Source organism: Mycteria americana, chromosome 3 (assembly GCF_035582795.1).
Source record: "Mycteria americana isolate JAX WOST 10 ecotype Jacksonville Zoo and Gardens chromosome 3, USCA_MyAme_1.0, whole genome shotgun sequence".
In the NCBI taxonomy this organism is placed as follows: Eukaryota; Metazoa; Chordata; class Aves; order Ciconiiformes; family Ciconiidae; genus Mycteria; species Mycteria americana.
The window spans coordinates 129,458,666-129,479,700 of NC_134367.1; positions in this window are offsets into that span (position 1 = coordinate 129,458,666).

Consider the following 21,035-nt stretch of genomic DNA (forward strand, 5'->3'; position numbering starts at 1 on the left):
CTCTGAGCAACCTTCTCGGATCTAATAGATGATCTTGCATTAGGCAGGACGTTGGACTAAAGGCCTCTGAGATCCCTCCCAACCTGAATTATCCTATTTTATGAAGTAGATGTCTTCTGTGACGGTTACAAGTCTTCCATCACTTCACACTGTCAGCTCTATTTTTTTCATCTGGGTTCTTCCTTTAGGTGCTTTGACCTACCCCTGTCCTTTGGCAGGCATACCTACATGCAGCACTAGGTCTGTACCAACATAAAGAAATAAATATAATAGCACCATACGTCATTTAGCAGTGAACTAAAAAATTATGTCATTTCTGTAAACTATTTCCCTCTTTGTATCCAAATTTAAAATCATCACCAAATATGGTCTTTTCCATGAGAGAGGACAACCTCCAGATTTTCTTCCGGCTGCGTTTCCTAGAAAAGTCCGATCAAGAACCAGGAAAAACTGAAAATAAAATCTTGAGGGTTACAGTTAGGAATGCTAAGAGACAGGCTAAGGCTACATGGTGTTGTCACTTAGATACACAAGTCCCTACTCTGTATTATAGGACAGAAAGAAGTTCTGTCCCCGTGCAGCCCCATCTTCATCAACAGCGCCGGATTCAGGTCCAAAGAAGAAATTGGCCATAGCAATATAAATGCTCTTGGAATGATTAATGCTCTGCTTAATGACCCTCCTTGCTGCAGTATCACAGGTAAGATCAAAGCTGACAGCCCAGATCCCCGGAGGTACTCAATCTCCTCAGCAGTAGCTAGTTATTTAGGGGAGCTCAAGTTCCTTTTGGGGAAAAAAAAGCAACAAAGTTTTTAAAAGTGCTGGGTATCCTGCGGTTCCTACTAAAATGAAACCGAGCTGTTTGGGAACTTTAGTTATTTCATTCTGATGCCTAATGGGAACTGTTGGATGCAAAATTGTTTTAGGAATTGAGCCTTAAACATCCTTATCAACTCCCCTGCACTCCTATAAAAGATTGTTTGTATCCTTTTGCATATACTTCAGCAAATAGAAGAAATTACAATACTCTGACTACTTGAAAGTAAAATTAGCAGCCACATTGTCAAGTGGAAGCCAAAAGATTAGGCTACACTAGAAGCAGATAACACCAAAAAGTAAGCGCATGCTTTTATACACATATTATGCAGGTTAAAAGCCTGGTTCTCTGTTGCTTGTTCTGTTCACAGCCACTTACATTAAGAAAGAAGGGATTTAAAATATGAAGTTGATAGGATGGTTACCTTTCACCTCTGTTTGTAATCCCTCAAGGAGAAAACAGTGGATATCAGGCAGTAAATTGTACCTGATATTACAGCTGTTTTATTCCAAAATCTGATCTATATACCTACCTACAGTCAAACAGACTATTTTGTACTGAACTATATTTCCTAAAGAGTAAGGAGACCCCAACAAAATCCAAGAGGAGCATCTCAGAGACATGAATTTGTACGAAAACTTTTTCCTCCTACTTTTCTTTCTCTGTGCTTTTTCAGGGGTGAAGCCAAGGGCTGACCTATATTTAATATTCTTGGAAGTCATGTTTAGAAATGTCTACAAATAAACTTGTGAGTATTTAGCCAGCTAGGGCTGTCTGTTAGACACTTGTTGAAAACAGTGCATTCTTGCACTCTACGTGAGTGTCACTGTTTCACCAACGCACTGAGAACTTCTCCGCTAACCTGGCTCCTGAACATCCCCCTGCCGTGCTTTACCACGTGGCTAACTATGACAAGAAAATGGCTAGACTTATAGAAGCGGCAAAGTTATTATAGAAGCAGAGTTTCCCAGGTTCAGAAAAGAATGCAGCATGATAATGTCAATAGCCTTTTAAAATAATATATATATACGTGCGCACACACATATAGCTCTTATATACATCAGTGTCTACGGGGTTCACATTTGTGATTACAGACAGCAATACAGACAAAGCTACTATGGTTAAACCCTTTGTGAGAGTTATTAAGCTGTTGACAATATGAGAATCAGATGAATTTACCACTGGTTCAGTAATTGTCTTTCATATATGAGCAACCCCCTACATACAACTTTTATGATTCATCATATTTATTTTTTGTTTCCTCAAGCAACATCTTTTATTAGTTGCACACTCACTACAGAAATTTAATTTCTGCAAGAGAACAACAAAGCAGTTGATTATTATTATTGAGAATCTGGTACAACACAGAGTGAAATAAAATCTATAAGGCATTAAAATGACAGATTAGGCAAGAGCTGTATTCATTTACAAGTGTTAGAACATCATGTTAATGCCTCACAAGCACAACATAAAATGAAAATCAACTCTTTCATGCTGCTTTACTAATACTGCAAAGCTCCACGGAGCACAAATAGTAGTCCCTGTTAAAGAGGCACTGTCCTTTTGCAGTTTTTACATGCAGCAGGTTTATCATTAACACTTGATGGAAAACTCTCTTCCGGTACTTACTAGCTATAAACTTTACATTTTTACCACTTACGGATTTAAAGATTATTATTACCGATCTCTGCTAGACCAAGTGTATTAAGTATATGGCTGTCCCTTAATGAAATTTTAGAATTTGTGCACAAAATCTCTTTGGTTAGAAACGTTCATTTGGAAAGCGTTATATTAAAAACTTTGCTTTTCACAATCACTGCAAGGCTACCATATCCAGATTTACATTCGTATTAAATTTTACTGCAGCTTTATTTACTATCAAAATCTCTGAACATAAAATGACAGGACATGCAAATAGGAAGACTTGAAATATTCACTTCACTCACACCAATCCAATCACTAGTGTACATATTTGATGGTATTTGTATTCTTTTGATCATATTCTATGTTATTAATGTCATGATTTTCCTGGACATATCACCATTCTTTCCCCATTCTTTTTGCTTAAACTCATACCTCATCATAGCTGAAAAGTAGGAAAATGATACACTGCTTTGGAATATGATGTTATTTGTTCAAATTGCTGTATGTCTTGAGGAAAGGAAATCAGTGGATTTTGTTTAGTAACAACCACCGTATATACAGGTTGTTCTAATTTGTTCCTCAATACATTCTTTATGATTAAACACCTGTAAACATTTTGAGGGGCATTTATACTCAAAAGGATACCTGTTACTTATATAGACAACGGGGCTATATCGGTACAAAATTCAACATAGTCTGAAAAAAAAAATTCCTGGGTTGGATAAATGTTTTCAGATTTAGCCTGTGCTGAATGCCACGTGGCTGTGACCACCTTGCTGTTGTCACCCAAGCTGCCAGAAGTATGTCCTGCCTACGTGTAGCCATAACTTCTAAATGAAGGTATCTTTTGCCTAGGTGAAGAGGAGCACAGGACAGGCCTCAGCCCTGGCAAAGGAGCAGAAGATAATGTCAGACCATCGCAAGTCAGAAGAGGAGGTGGGGGCTCTGCCATCTGGGAAGCGATATTAGGAAGGAAGAACAGTCACAGTATTTTTTTTTCTCCCCAAGGCGAGGGTAGGTATCTAAATTTCCATCTCTTGTTCCATGACTTCCTTTGGCTTCCAGCCACAAAGAGAATATAGCATAAGCAACAATAGCACGTATAACAACGTATTAGTAAAAATTTAAATTATGCATCTAAAACCAATAAATTGTAAATAGATCAAATGCTCAAGCACAACTATCCTTATTCTGGAAAATGCTGTAAGAAAATTAATATTACACACGCACACACTACTTCACTAAGGGTTAATACTTTTTGTGTAACATCCCTTGGATATACAAATTGCAAACTTTCTGATCTGACAAACACTAATTTCTAAGAAAGCCAGAAGCAATCTGGTATACTGTGATGCTGGATAGGTCTGTAAATTACCTACATAACGGAGGGTTGATTTTTACCCCACCTATGATATCCTATCCTTTGATGAGATTATAAAGAAAAAAAAAAAAGAACAGGACACAGCACACCTTAGGTTCCCAATTTAGTAACAACAGCAATAATAACAATAAAACTTTTTGTTTACCTTAAACTGCAGGACAACAAATCTCTCTAGTTCCAGTTCCAGTTCCAACAAGTGAAAAGCTAGTTTCATAGCTACATTTGTCATAATATTGTATCTTTGACCAGAAGCAAACACACTACTTCGTCACTTAGAGGCTCGAGCACAGCAGTAAAGCATATGTATCGTACAGTCCCTCCCCACGCCAGGGTCGGGCAGGCTAAAAACCTGGAGAACTCTGCCTGAGATTTTGTTTGGTGCCCTGTGATAAAATAGGTACCACAAAGTACTATAAAGCACTATTGAGGTTCCTTAAAGCCAGGTGCTCTCATAAACACCTGGGGCAGGGGGGGAGATCCCTTCTTAAATAAGACATAAAGATATACTTAGAAAGTTGCCAGAAGAAAAGTTGGTATTCGGAAGACACGACCAATGGTGGATATATATACTTAAATATTTATCCACGAAACAGTGAATGACATGATATAAAATCCTAAAACGCATCAAGAAATAATGAACAGCGCTTTCCCCAAAGGCATAGGTAGAAGTTGTAACAGGATTTCCCCTCTCTTTCTTTGCAACTTTAAAATGTCCTGTCCTCATCTCACTTGAAAGGTGAATGACAGCTGGGTGAGAATTCTGTGCAGGAACACTAATCTTATATGCTAACCTGCTTGTGTACCGCAGTAATAATGTCACCATACCAAACTGTCTTTTCTGTAAACCTGAAAAATTATGTCCTCCAGCAAAAAAAGCTCCTCTTCTGCCTATGTTGTTTCTCTTCCAACTCATTCAGTTTTTAAATCAGTATAAAATTCATCTTACTGACTCCCCTGAAACACCACCACCAGATTCAGTGAAAACTTCCAAAAAAGAAAAAAAAAAAAAAAAAAAGATGTTGTGAGTTGCACCAGATCTAGGTGTGTAGGCACCTCCACCTTTACAGCTTCTTGAACCACAGAATACAAGAATGCACTGTTCTGAACCACGCTTTACCCACACAGTATATTATTTAACTTTCTCTCTACCCACCATCTGAACTCATAAACTATGATTATCAGCACAGCGTATTTTTTTTCCACCAGTATGACTCCTAACTAAGGGTGTAGGCTTCATCTCCCTTATGGCAGCACCCATCCTCTGCAAACCCACTATCTACACTAGATACCTTCTAGTGCTCCCTTTAGGGACAAAAGTACTTTTCAGGCCACTTTTCACCTAGCCTATTTTAGATAATCTGCTTTGTGATGAGGCAATGGTTCACAATTGACTACAAGGGGCCTAATGTCTCCCACAGGGTAGCCACAATGTAGACGCTTGCGTTTTGTCAGCTGAATCTCACTGATTTACTCTTTACTGTCCCTGAGTTTCTATTTGAGTTTTAATCCTACACTGAAAAAATTTCAAGAAGGTTTCTAACTATTTGAGCAGTGAATATTTTGAGAATGCTGATTCATATCATGAGATGATATCCTTCAAAAGCACTGCAGAAATCACTGCAAAATCTCAGAACCAGATGTTTTGACATTCTATACATCCCAGGCACACTTTTTACTTTTTAAAAATGGATTAATTGAATTATGTCCTCTATTAGAATGTCATAAAGAACTTAAGAAATAAGGCTTGATAAGGAAGAGGTTTGGATTTTTCTACTAGAGGTGTTCTTAAAGATAGATTGATAAAGTTCTGCATAAGAAATTAAAAGTACAGATTAAAAAAAAAAGCCACAGTGGTCATGGAATAAATTACATAAGCTTTTAGGTTCAGAATATCATTCCACACTTTCATTTTACATGTAATTGCAAAGGAGGGAAGGAAGTCTAAAACTTGAAATGGAATGTGCACCTATATTTTTTCTCCCTGCTTTGCCCTGTTTGGGGGTCACAGGGCAGTGTCACAGGGATATATATTTTTTTAACAAAACATTTCAAACTGTGCATTACATTCAAATAAAATCTGACTATGCAAGGCAAACTGCAATAGCATTCCGGTTCTGTGGATCCTGTTGTTACAAGGAACCAGTTGCCATTACAATGTCTGGGAACCAAGGCAGGCAAAAATGCAGAAATACTGCTCCAGCCCAGAAAATACATATGTGTATATATATATGGAGAAAAAGAAATAACGCCATAAGGCAAATGCAGTATTTTGGATGGCATGGAGATGTAAACTGCTGGGAATGAAAGGGAATAAGAAAATAGGGCAGCACTGCAAAGGAAGGTTATTTCTTCAAGGAAAAGGGAAACCTGGGAAAAGATCGTACCTCACCAACATCCAGTTGTCTCTCACATGTGGTCATTTGTTCACAGACTCCTTTTTTAAAAAGCAAAGAATATGAAATTTAGGGAGAAGTTCTTTGCTCTCGTGAAGAGTACATATCTGTACAAACACCTTTATTGAACAATCACGAATCATCTCAACTGCAATTGATATATCAAAGGATTGATAAATATTCAATCTATAATACAAAGATACTTTTTATTGCCATGTTTCATAAAAGCAATTTTGAAAGTGATTGCTTAATGCTAACCTGTTACTTCTTATGGTTTTTTTTTTTTCAAAATGAGCACCTCCAACAATGGTATTGCTGTACTCTTTCCTTTACCTCAAGGAATGCAGGTACCAGTATCTTCTCTTAAACTACTTATCCTACAAACAAGCTTGTGATACCCATGTCCTGCTGTGCAGCATACCAGGAATGGGGTATTTAGATGGAACTTTTCAACCTGCCACTAACTTTCTCAGTGCTCAGCGTTTTTGTCCCAGTTGCTGTCTGCCAGTCTCCCATGTAAGAGAGAAGGGACGGTAGCTCAGGGTTAGATTCAACTCCAAAATGTGGAAGTAGGTAGTGTGACAGACGGAGGCTTGTGTTTTGTTCTCTTTCTAAGAGAAGTTAGTCATACATACAGAATGTTATTTTACAAGATGCTTACCTTTGGTAATATATATTTGTCACATAGCTGTAAATCAAAGGTATAATGAGAACTATCAACTCCCTACGTCATCCCAGAGAATGAAAGCCAAGAAAGTGACATCAAGTTTATTATTTGCACTAACAACAGATATATAAGACATATTTCCCCAAGTTGTAATACACTGGAAATCGAGGGTGCTCTAAATTGCCTAGTAACTGGTGCAAGTTTTACAACAGAAAAAGGATGATTGGATAGGCAGCTGAACCCTCTCTTGACCAGTTAGATCGCTTTGGGACTAAAACCTTAGGAAACCTATCGTGTTTGAGAAGAATTCAACAAGAAAAGAGAAAGAGGGAGTTCTCCAACAGTAAGTAGAGAGAATGAGATTCCAGGAATCCAATATTGAAACAGGGGCAAGAGCTAACTTTGCACAAAAATCTCAAACTTTGATAAAGGAGTCTGTAAGGAAAGACACAGACAATGTGGCTTGAAAAATTGACCCGTAGAGTCATTTTGTGAAATTTTATGTGTGTGTCAAGCACAAACACCTAGCGAAGATAAAAGCATGGCTAAGGACAAGCTCATCCTGAAAGACTTAGAGAGCCTCAACTTGGAAAAGTGTTTAATAAGAAAAAGGGACAACTTATTCACTACACCATGAAAAGGGCTATTTGGTAACGCGTCTGCTTCTTCCTGTTGCGGAGTTCTCAAAGCACTGTGATGCTCTTTCTTGTCAAGATATTTCTGCTTTCTGATCCAACAAAGATAACCTTGTCACCCATCTTGTTTGACAACCCTGAAAGGGACAGTTGCCATATTATTATCAGCATGCCTTTCCCTACGCTTAGAGCAATTCCTTCACTTTCCTAGCCCTGGGAAGAAATAGGTGCCTGGATGAAAGTCACTCAGTGAAAGTTCAATCTAGTATAAAGAGATCAAGCCTATTGTCAAAAGGAAATTTCTAAGACTGTGCCAGCACCAATAACTGCTCTCTTACCTACAGCCGGAGATCTGTCTATTGTCATAACTATCCGCAGTCTCCAAAACTCAGTAGATGTATCTGCACTGCCACGAGTCCCAGCGAGCAAAATGGACAATGGCAAACTACTGCCATCTCTAACTTTGTCAGAAGGCACACTTCCTTTCTGTTTTGTTGCATCTTCTCATCCGCATTTTTCTTACTTCTAAGTCTTATTAGCTTTAGCATTCCCAAATTGTAAGTAAATGAGAAACCAGGTAGAAGCTTCATCTTGATGGAGAAAGGTTGCCCATTAGGTGAGCAAAGCCCATCTGCAAGAATATAGTTCACCTCTTTCCTACATTTTCTACCCTTCCATAACTGGTTGAACAAAGTTCCAGTGGGATTATGGTTCAAAAAACTCAGGGCCTGCCTCTGTCTGGTGCATAACTAGCAGCACCTCAAGACTGAACCTAAAGTGCCAGCACAAGAACCCTCTCAGTTACACAGAATTAACCTGTCCATCTAACAAGCAGCCTCTAAGATCTCCTAATAACTGACAAGAATGACAGTCGCAGGTTTCCCTGGATGGCTACACTAAACACTTGGTTTGCACCTTGTTGACCAGAAGAAATACCTACTTCCCAAGGAGCGTCAGACTTGTTTAAAGACAGTAGTTTACCACTACCATCTCTTTCCATGAGCAATGGGACCACTTTAAAGTTGATGAGGAGACTCTCAATTAGCTGAAACTTCCTGTGCTGTGAACAGTCTCCATAGCTCACTCTTGTACTTGGTGATGACAGCTAGAAACAGCTAAGAAGGCTCACCAGTTTAACCAGGATAAAGGAACGGCAATTCTGTCAACTATTTCTCTGGTGACTGTTTCTCCACAAAAGTCCAGGTACTCTTGCAACAGCACAGAAAGTAAAGCACCACCCCAACCTTTTTCTAATTCTCTTTGCTAGAGCACACAATGCTCAAATCTAATTTTGTAATAAAAGGAAAGTTTATACAAATAGGAAAAATTATTGGGGGGGGCGCCTGCAATAGAAATTACATTATTTTTCCTGCTAAATGTAGGATTTCCTTTGGTGGCAAAACAGATCTATTTGGAACTTTGGCTGATGCTAATAACTTCATAGATCAACGTACGGTTTAATTGATGGAACAGATGGAAGACACAGACTCTGCAACATTAAAGAGTTATACTTAATGCATTGGAATAACTGTGACTTGGTTTTAAAATGTTCTCCTAATTGTCTGAATGGTTTAACAGTGGCATGAATTCTACTGGATATTTCCACTCATACTGATTTACAAGTTTATAATATGATTTTGTACAATTGATGATTTCTGATTTTCTTAGTGGGAAAAAAAATATATGAATTAACAAAAAAGAATAAAAGTTTGAGAGAGCTACTTTGTGTAGGACAGGGAGCTTTGCATAACAAAGGCCAGGATGATTCAGCTATCAGGTCAACAAAGCCCTGAAATACATATTTAAGTCCTCCCTGCTCACTAAAGAATCTAAACATACATTTAGACCATTCGATGAAAATGAATGGCTTGCATGGGGTCTCAACACTCAAGAGGAGCACACTGAGCAAAAGAGACTGATCTTCCAGAATTAAGGATAAATATAAACATATCTTAAAATGACAACATTTTAACTTTGGATTCCTGTGCACCTTTAATGTTAATTACATATCATTATTTGTATCAAGAGGATGGTGAATTTGTTGATAAACCAAGATTTCTCTTCAAGGCTGCTTGACCCTGAGGTTTTCTTGAAAAATCATCCTTTCTGGCAGCACACAATAAATGCTAATTTGATAATAATATCTCTCATTTATATCAGTATAGATAGACAAAGTTTGACCAGGCCTAATGAAAAAAGACCAATAATTCATATAAAGTGGCTGGGGCAGGAATGGGGGGGGGGGGGGGAGGGGTGTTGTATGTTGAAAAAGAACAAGAACCCACCCTAATTTGTTATTATACTGCTTTCAAGTTAAAAAAAGGCAACGCACATTACAATTTCTTTCCCATTACATTACTGTAAATTATAACATTTGCTACGGAAGACAAAATAAATAAAGGCTAGGAAATTAATTCAGGCTGGATTGTATCTTCTGGACAAAGCTAAAAACATGCAAGTTGTCCAGTGCCTAGAATGACTTCAAAGAAACTCAGACGACTCAAAAAAATACCCCATGCATCTCCACCAGCTCCTCTTGTGCTCACTGTACCATTGCATTAGCGTGACCCACTGGCCAGCCTAAAAGAACGGCCAAGACTTGGCTTCTCCCTGCTTTCCTATGGGGTGAGTCAACAACACGTTCGTCTCCTTATCCCAGCCTTTGACTCCTCTTACAGCCTACCAAGAAGGTTTCAATAGTCTATGCTATTATATAATGACGTTAGATCAGCCACAGTCTACCCTTATCTGTTTAAACATCTGTCTTGTAAACAGCACAAATAGGTTGACATAGAATGCTCTAAAAGGGCAGGCTTAAAAGACTCTAGTCCTCCCTGACCGTATTTTAGAAGCACCGGATGTCTGAAAAGCACCTTGCTCCTACTGATTTCAAGTAGAGTTAGATGCCTATGTATTTTAAAATCCTATTCGGCATCTTTTGCATCTCTAGGAGCGCAAATGCAAGAAAATGTGCCCAGTGCCCTTCAAGGTACATACTGGACACTCAGAATATGGCATTTCTTGGCAGTGCTAATTAGCACAGCACAATTACAGGTGTAGGCACTTTCTAATCACTCATTACTGGAAGTGTGAAGAAGCACTAAGCTACTATCATTCCCCTTTAGGTACATCCCCACAAAGAACAGCTCTCAGTGGAAAGGGGGTGACTCTACCCAGCCCATTTCCTCCTTACACTTTAGCACAAGGTGACTTTACCCAGTAAAACCCATTCTGGTTTTTGTACAGAAGGGACCAGCCAAGAGGAGCTACAACTCCTCGCCTAACACTACACCTGCTGTTAACTACTAGCAAATTACCCAGTAACTAGATAATTCAGAGAAAGGACTAAGCAGAACAAACGTCTCTGCTAACATGCTTCACAGCCCTTCAACACCACCTCTGACACCTTGTTATGCCTCATCTTACTCAGTCAGGTTTTTGTCTTATTTTCAGTGAGCAAATGACCATCCAAACTCTGCCCTAATAGTAATGGTGATTCAAAATAAAAGAAGGGACACCCCGCCACACACACATACACACACACACACACACGTTAATGTTCATCTGCCCTTGATTATGCAGGTAAAGTTGTTTCAAGGGTTGTCAATAGAGACTACAGCAAAACCGTCTCCCTGCATGGCTTCAAACATACACTCTGGGAGCAGACTGGTGTAAATTGTGGTGTTTCCATCATATATGAAATTCATTGGGCTTTTCATTTTCAGTATAAAGCTAAACTAGTTAAAGTCAGTGTGTGGAAGCACCTCGCCTATGAAACAGCAGTTTGCATTAAAATTACATTATATTGTTTTGACATGTCTGAAGCAAAGGTTAAAATCATCTTTTTGCTGGACATTGTTTCTGTAATATTGCCCCACTGCAAAGCTTCAATATGAACAAGCCCAGAATGATGTGAAATATTTCTGATACAAATTTTATTTTTATGTGAAACTATTCAAATGCTGCTGTACAACATGAACTACCTGAACCAAATCAAATCCTCAGGTCAATTCCTTCTTCCGAGTGCTCCTTAGATAACAAAGTCTTGTTCTGCGAATCTGTTCAATATATTAAAGTTGATTCACTCGGACAGTGTGTAAGATATAATACATTAATCTGGGCCATTTCAATTTCTGAGGCTGGGACTATAAAACTGGTGTGCTGCATATCTAATTTTTTTTGAATACCTGATTTATGCATCCCTCTGATGCATAGTGTCGATGGTATGGTGGATGCGGCTGCTGCATTAACAACGGGCTGCATCAGCACTCAAATCTTATCTTGTTAAATCAGACAAATGTAGCTCAATGAAAAGGAAGGAATAAATGCCTAGGATGGTTGAAAGGAGTGAATTTTAATCCTGTTTGTTAGGGGACTTTCATGGTGGGGGCTGAATGACTGAGGCAGGAATGTCCACCAAGAGCTTATGGGACTATGAATTATTATACGCTTGTACATACATCTACACGTGCGGTATATACAAAGACACAGCTTTCATTTTATTTCCACACAGACAGGTAAACATCCACACACCGCCACTCATCCATATACAAACACACACATTTTTAAAACTGGAGAAATAAATGCCTTTTAGGAAAAGTAGGTCTATATTTACAAAGTGTATATTTCTACCTCTTTCTGATTCAAGAACAACCATAATTGCTTCTTTGTATATAATTTATCATTTTATGCCGTGAAACAAAACTTATCACATGGACTAAGTATCCAGAAATAGATTAGATTTTCAGAGTAATTATATACGTTTATATGATTTTGTGGATAGATGGAGTACTGCTGTCGCTCTATACACAGTCAATATTAATTCTCAAGGAAAGAAAATGTTCCTGTGTTTGCACAATCAACGAGACCTTTAGAAATAAGCTTTCTGCCAGACAAGCAAAAGTTTCAATGGCACACACTTCGCAGACTCAGCCTAGGTATTTACAATAAATGGAAGGTATTGTCGGAATTAATTCTTGGGGAAGACCCTGAATCACTGATCTTTAATTTGAATTCCCTTCTCTAATAAATCCTTGTATTTCATCTACAAACCATAGGTCGGTAAAGAACCTTTGTTTGTTTATCAATAAAAATGTATTTGGGAACAGGGAAGGATCACAAAGCTGTTGTATAAGGCTATGACCGTTGCAGCACCGGCAGCATAAAGCAGAAGTAGTATGTACAAAGCCAAGTTATATCTGGAATTATTTAATTGGCTCAAAGGTGAACTCTCATGCCCAGTAAGACACTGGACATATATTATTTAAGCATGCATCCGTTTAGACTTTATTGCCTGCTTTTCTCTCCACGATGACCAATTATAACAGAAAAAAATGTTGCAAATAGTAGATCCCATCTTTGCAACCTCTCCTCCGGTGCGCTAGACTACAAGGTCATAGTTCTCCGTTTCTAACATCATTACTGCTTGTTGTGAGAATTGTTGTGATGTCACAAACAGTATTAATGTATGTAGTGAGGTAGTATTAATGAGGAGGAGGGCTGAAAGGAGCCTGTCATGCACGGATACCACATGTAACACCTCTCATATCTGAAAAAGACCTAGAACCAAACCCTTGAAAAGAAAGGGAGCTATTTGAATGTTGTGCTTTCATTTTCCTTTTGACTGAACATGAAAGCTCATCTTTAAATTCATGAAATATAAACATTTTAGAGTTCCTATCTTGAGTTAACTTAACCCAGCCTTACAAAAAAAAAAAAAAAAAAAAAAAGTAGTAAAGAGAAGCAGTGACAGAGGCCCAGACATGACAGAGACAATTCATTATAGACCTTTTTGATCCAATTATCCAGGAGAGGTTGGGATATGCAGCCCAAATATGTGCAGGCTAATGGAAGAGAATACAAATAAAGGCTACGTTCTCACTTTTCCTAAAAGTTACAATGGCTTTCCTATATACCATGCATATTAACAAGCATGCAGATCAATTCAAAGCTGTATTCCTGTTTAGAGAACAAAGGGAAAAACCCCACATTTATGCCAACAATTCCAAATTTAACTAAAAAACAGGAGTTAAAGGCTCTGACTGCTTTGGAGAACTGTGCTGTGAACAGGGAGGTTCTACTTCTTCACTAGCCTGGTGAGCACTCTATAGTCTGGAAAGCCAGAACAGGTCTTCCAGGGTAAGAAAGGCTCTTTGTGTGTTGGTTTTAGTGATATTACCCTGCAGCACCGTGCTACGGCCGTCCGAGGATGACATGCCTGAAGCATTGTTGGTGGCTACCATCCCCAACGATTCTTGCTCTCAGCTGAGAGCCCTAATTCAGGAGGAGCGGTGGGGAGACAAATAAAATGGCCAAACCTTGGGGAAAATACAGATAAAATGAGCAAATCAAGATAATTGTGCTAATTATCATAATGAAGGAAAGATTTTGTGTTTGCATGAAGGCTCCCCCTCCCCCGTTACGTCCATGATGCCACGGATGCATTCAGGGCAAATGACTTCCAGGCCTCGCTAGATGCTTGAATTTCTGTCAAAGTGGCTCCATTACATATGTGTCCCCCAGGGTCAGACTGCATTAGCCGACTCCTTTATTCCATCCATGATGAACTAAGGAGTCGGCAGAGTCTGTTCCAAAAATGCCTTTGTAACGGATATTTTCAGTGTCCGCAAGAACTTCAGCTCAGTTTAAAGTGGGGTGGGTTTTTTGGTTTTCCTTTTTTTTTTTTTTTTGTTATGTGGTAGAAAAATAAAACACGAAATGTCTTTAAGGTCACGGAACGGTGACCTCATTGGCTGGGCTAATTTGATTGTGCCAGAACAATAGCACTGTACTCCTCTGCCAGCGAAGTGCATGCTAATTATGCGATTTGCCCTTGATAAGACCTTGGTGGGTCATTCAGCAGTTGTGATCTGTCACTGACTTCTAATCATGTATTATCGTCTGGGTGAGTCAGAATGGTACCCTAAGCTTTCTGTCTTTACAGCAATGTGGCACTCTAATTACCTTATGCCAAGTGGATATGCAGAGACTGAATTAAGTGATCACTGTGATTGCCTTCAAAATCTTCTCTTTATCCTTTGTGTTGCTTCTCTGCAATTTACATTTTAAGATGCCGAGAAGCTTTTGGTGAGACGGAAAATGCCACTCTAAAAAATAATGATTTTTTAATTTAAAAAGCGTAACACTAAATTTAAAGTCATACCAATTCCTAACAGTATTTAGATGCTGCTAAACAACATAACTCCCTAAGAATCTTTCAGTAAACTTGTTGGAAATTATAAGACATCCTTTACCTTTTAATCTGCAACCAAAAGAGAAACAAAAGGAAAGAAGCTTAATCTCTTTCTAAAGTTTTAACAATTTGTAATTGCTATTTAATAAGCAAAATTAATCATAAAGTGCTTTTCCACATTTATTATGCCTGCAAAATGTGTGTGCCAATATAACAAATACTATAGATCAAATGTAAAGCTTGAAAAGCTTCATCGCTGTGTTCATCATGTTTGTTAATAACAGTAAAGACGGGTTGACCCTGTAAGTCTTACAAATTCAGGAGCAAATTTCTCACCTATTGGTTAACTCATTTTGTGGCAATTTAAGGGATCTGTGTTAGGCTAGCTATGAAAACGCTCCGTATTTTACCCAGTACTTTAAAAATCAGTTAGAGCTGCGCCGTACTTCTCTATTGTTGCATAGCAACTCTCAAAAACTACAAAGCAATCTGTTATGGTAAACCAGTTGTATTAACATCTGTATTTGTCCAAAGAATGATCTAATGCCTTTTGCAAAGAAAATGTGGCGATATGTCTCCAGGTTAAATAAACAAAGTAATGATTTCTAAAATTTGATAAGATACATTTGTCTGAATCATCCTTGAAAATATGAACTCTGAAGTGCTACTTCAAAGTTGTCATAAAACAGACAAAAAATCCTCACAATGCTAAATTTATTGTACCACTAACAGAAAATAAGGATTTTCAAAGCTTTTCTGTATTGTATGTCAATATTGCAGTATAATTTTTTTTTTTATAGAAACAAACTGAAAAAAAATAGTCAATAAAAACCATAAAGGACAATTGAGAAAAAATTGCAAGCCTTATTTTCCTTGAATCACATGATGCACCAGCAGCATTATTTGCTGAAACCTTGGTTTGTTTGGGGGTGGGGGGGAAGGAGGGAGGCAGAGAGACGGAGTGAGAGAGAAAGACAGAGAGAGGCAGAGTGCCTAGAAATAAGATGCATTCCCTGGGTGGCAAAACAAAAGAGCCCAAGGAAAAAAAAAAAAAAAAAAAGGCTGTAGAAAGTTGACACAGTCAAGAATAATGGCTAAATCTATCAAGTTTGATCAGGTCTGCTATAATGAAGTGGAGCTTCATATTCCAAGCAGGGACAATGAAGACAGAAGTCAGGCTCTAGAAATGTGCTGCTCACTTTGTGCCTGGAATATGCAGCAGCCAGCAGGGAGCCACAAGATAATTACACAGTATTTGTGTGGTTCCAGGAAGCTTCCTGCGCAGGTTGAATGCCCGCGCTATATTAAAAGGCAGCACAGTGAAATGTTTTTAATGAATATTTTTGTCAGAGAAAGAAAAGGCATTTGAATGATTTTTGTGTATGCAGGGAACGAGAGGTGGAACATCACTGTCAAAATACAGGTACCTTTATTTATATTTACTCCATTATTTACAGTTTCGAGAGCCTAATGTCCTTTCAATAATACAAATCGCAACACTAGGTTAATGTTATTTAGGGCTAATTGCACATACAGTCCCCTAACTAAGGTTTGCTGTTAGTACGTTTCGCTGAAATCCTACATCAAACTGGCTCGAAACTACTTTTATTTTTATTTCCAGTAGGAGCTGAAATGTTTAGACACATTTAATCAGAAAACTCAAAGAAGAAGTAACACAGATGTTGATACTTACTATTCAGTAGCCCTTGGCAGTGATAGATTTAAAACACAAGAATACATTATTTCAGCACTCTGTAATTCTCACCTAACAGATGTGAATAATCCACTGAATTAAAAAACCCAGACATGATACTCATAAATGCTCGTTTTGCAGTGCAAGCAATCATATTGATCAAAACCTAGACTTTGGTAAAAAAGTTAATTTGAAAGGCTTTCTGCTTGTCCAGATTTCAATATTATCTACACCTAAGCAAGCCCCTGGTTTGCTGCTTACAATTGAATCACTTCTGGTATGCACAGACTGAGACAATTTGCTGTTACGTGCTGCTGAGTATCCTTGTGCAAGATTAAATAAGGCCCTTCAGATTTCACAGCACCGTCCTCCACAAGAAATACAGGTACATACACTGGCTTCCTGCTCTAGATCAGTGACCGCAATTCACAAGGATTTGGGGGGATCAACATTTTAATTTTTAAACAAACACCATGGTCAGTTTTATAATTAAACTGTGATTCAATAGAGAGAAACTCCCTGGCTGAGAACGGAGGCCCAGCGACCCTCTGGTCTGGCACCCGGGATTAACGGGGCCTCTCCGCCTGCACTGCCCCAATCTCCTTCCCACCCAAAGCGTGCGCCTAGATCTAGCCTACTGAGTGCCAAACACCGAACAAGAGAGAGAGAAGGGTTTGCTGCTCTCTAGGGATTTTCTGAGGCACGCATTTTAATAACTATATTATTTACACCCAAAAAAAAAAAAAAAGAGAGAGAGAGAATAATTTCTGGACAACTTGGAAACGAGGAATGTAATTAAAAGGAGCCACTGCTTTGGTGATGACACTTCAGGTAACCCACTGCAACAGAAGACACAAAGAGTCCCTCCACGTCATCATAAGAAGAGAAAACTTTCACCCTTCTACATTTTTAACTCTGTGCTTACACAAAAGAATAGCGAGTAGTCGTGATAATAGCCCTGGGAAAACAACTATAAAATAGAAAGATGCTCCATCTGAATTTGGTTATTGAAGAAAACAACCTCACAGGTCAATATAATGTAGTTAAAGAGGTGGGGTTTTTTAAAGGACACTAGAAAATTGTCGAGTACTTCTGATACTGCCACTGATTTTAAAATTCTAAGTATCTACGAAGAAAGGTTGAAGTGTCCTCTGTTACATTATAGAATAATTATGGCCGCAAATTAATCCCCAGTGTAACTCCCGTTATTTCCCGTTTTGCTACTGGATTCAAACACATCTACGACTTGCACTTTTTTTTAAAACTTAAATTCCAAGTTGAGAAAATTCTTGCTCAGAAATTCTTTTCTGGTTCACTTCTCAAACATTTTGTTTTGTTTTGTTTTCAAGAGACCGGAATTAACCTTCCTTGAATACTGAGAGCTTCAGCAATGTTACTTAGTCCTTGTTACCCACAGGGACTGATTCTGCACCTTTAAACAGGAGATTTACCACAGGCAGGAACAAATCCTGATGCAAAAGGGAATAAAAGGGTTTCACATATATAACCCCTCCCCCTTTTGTTGTTTGCATTCCTATTTGAGCAACACACAGTGGTACATTTTCTGAAATGATCAAAGGACTAAGCTGGAAATACCTCTTTCAGAATTATCAGTGCTATATTTTTGCCAGGGAACCGAATGCAACTTCTACTCCACTCTTTGTCTACGGCAGCTCTAATTTAAAAGGAAATCTTTCAATTACCAGATGAAGAGGTAAACAGCTGTCACATTTGGAGCCCAAGTAAACATTATAACCTACATTCCATCCCCCTGAGCAAAAAATACAGAAGAGCTTCCTCTGCCGCAAAGGCGGCAATGGGAGCTAAGTGATAGTTTTCATTTTATTTTTGGCAAGTTCTTAAAATTTTTGCAGCTCCAAATGCTTGAGCCCATCTCTTAAATGGAGGGGAAGATAATAATTACTCCTTTGGACCTCTGGCTGTTTGAGGTTGCCTTTTGTGATTAGAGCAAATAGTTGCAACTAATCAACCATGGCAACTCATGTTTGCTCAGTTTCAAATAGTTCGCTCCACCAAATACGTTTTTAAGTAACTAAAATATCTAACTACAGCTTATAGTGTACTTATCGAGAACTCCGCTTTCATTCACCCACGACCGTACTCAGAGCCTATGCTCTGTGTACGCAGTTCATTTTTGTTTCATTGTTGTTATAAATAAACTGAAAGAATAATAAACTCATGGGGTCAGATTCCCGTTTTCGTTACGCCTGTCCATGTAATTCTATGTAAGCCAGTGCATTACACCAGATTTACAGGACTCTGAGTGACAACAGGATTCACTCAGGGCGATGGAATCCACTTGGGTTTACACCAGTTTAAGCGAAAGCAGAATTTAGCCTCTAAAACAGAAAAAAGAAATCTTAATACCATCATTGCTCTACACAGTCTTCTGTTACAGCAGCCATATAAACTAGTTAATGTAGGCAGAGTTTCTTTTTGCATCTGTATATTAAACAGTTATTTTGCCAATATTTATACGCCCATATCCCTCCATACAAGCAGAGCCCGGAATATCAACCATAGCTGTTAGTCCCGTTGCATGAGATGAGCTTTGTATCAAAGGAAAAAAGGCTCCTCTCCATCTCACATGCTTTATTTTATTCAACCAGCTCTTTTTCACATTGTTATATCCAGTGAATATAGCACGGTTGGATTCAGAAGAGAACCTTAAGCGTTATCATAATGCTTAGAAGCAATGGCTTCACACTGTATAATCTATCAAAGGTGTCAGATTTACAAAATGCAGATTTTCTGTCACATTTGGGCACTATAAGCACTGTATCTTTTCACTAAGGTGCTGACTGCTGTTTTAATGAGGCCCTTTGGTGGCTGTAAAAAACTGAAAGGAGAGGATTATAGGGGTTACCCTAGGTATTGTCTATTTGTCTTACAAATTTCACACTAACTACCAATTACATCGCCATAAACCTTTTGGCTACTTCAAGCTATATGCCATATAATACATAAAAAATACGCTATGTTAACCTCTTCCATATTATACGAGTAACTACAGCCACTGATGCAAGTAACATATCTAATGAAGCCAATAATGAGCCTCTTTAAAAGTAGTCTTGTTATAGGAATAATATTAGAGCAGTTCAGTTAAAGGCTAAGGTCCATTATGGCATGCTTCCTATGTTCTCTGGTCCCAGGTCTGAAAAGATGCTGACACGCTAATTCAGGCTCAAGAAGGGCATTAATCTCACAACCTTCTACTTGTCATGCTTAATGGGACATCCTGCCTAGGTGAAATGAACCTGATGTATTCAGGTAAACATAATTTAATAAGGAGAAGAAAAAAAAAAAAGAAATAGCCGGGCTCTGACATAATGGCAAGGGAAATAGTTACAATTTGGTTTCAGTGCAGAGGACTGTTAACATTTGAGAAGTAAGCAATGTAAGAAGAGAAAAGAAAGGGGCAAATAAGGCAGAATTTATTTTAAAACCCACCGCTGAAATATTAGTGCATTTAAAGGAATACGTTAATTTGGAGGAGGAAGAGATGCGCTAATGTGTGGCTTAGAGCACTTGAGTGTAAAATAGAGATCTGAAGCTATATAGTATGATATTTAAAAGGCAAGCATGAATGTCAGTGAGTAGCTGTATATCCTCTTTTGGCTGTCATCAATCATAAGTCTAATAAGCCACCTAAAATTATGTCACAAGATATGGAATAGCACCAACCACAGCGGTTAACGAAGCACATGCCCTACTTGCAAACTGGGCGGTAAAGGCAGGACCCATCTCTCAACCCCAAAAAAGCACAAGAGACTACAAGGAAAACACACCTGCACACAGTATACCATGGACCCGGGGTTCTGTGCTGCTGGATATCAAGATATTTATGGCCATTCCTTAATTTAGCAGGAGATAAAATTACAAAATGCAAAAAAAATATTGCCGGCTACTTAGGAAAAAAAAAATTTTTTTTGATTCATGAATTGAAGTCAGGTACCTAAGAAAACCAAAACATTAGGATGGACCCTTTTACGCAGTACGAGCGGGTCGTTATTTCCCCAGAGTCCGTCCACCCTTCGCTGCCCCCCAAGCCAAAAGGTTGTGCTATACATTTTTGCGTTGCGCGAGAAAGGAGGATGAAATCATCAGACTCTCAAAGGCAATAAAACTATTACAGATGCTACTTGGTGATCGGAGTGAAGAGGGGGCTTCTGAGAAAGTGGAACCCGCCACACCGCTGAAGAGCTGGCTATCGTCTTCTATCTCTGCGTGATTTTTACCCAACTACATCTTCATTCCTTCTGTTCCTGCACAGCCCAAGCAGCACCGTAGCGTCAAAAGCTCGGGGAAAAAATTGTGGAAGTTCTTCGACTGTTGCGGGATTTTCTTTTCATCCATAACTGTAGTCACTGTATAACTGGGCAGTGGGCTTGCGTCACATCACTAGGATAACAGTGTTAAGAAACCAGAGAAAATTAGGTAAACCTAAAAGTCTTTTATTTGTGTAACAGTTGTGTTGCAGTTGTGTCATGTTCCAGAAAGAGAACCAAATCCACCTTTCTTTCAACAATTATTCCCTTTGCTATGCTTCCAGTTGCATCTGACAAGCAGAGCCCAAACTGCACTTGTTTTGC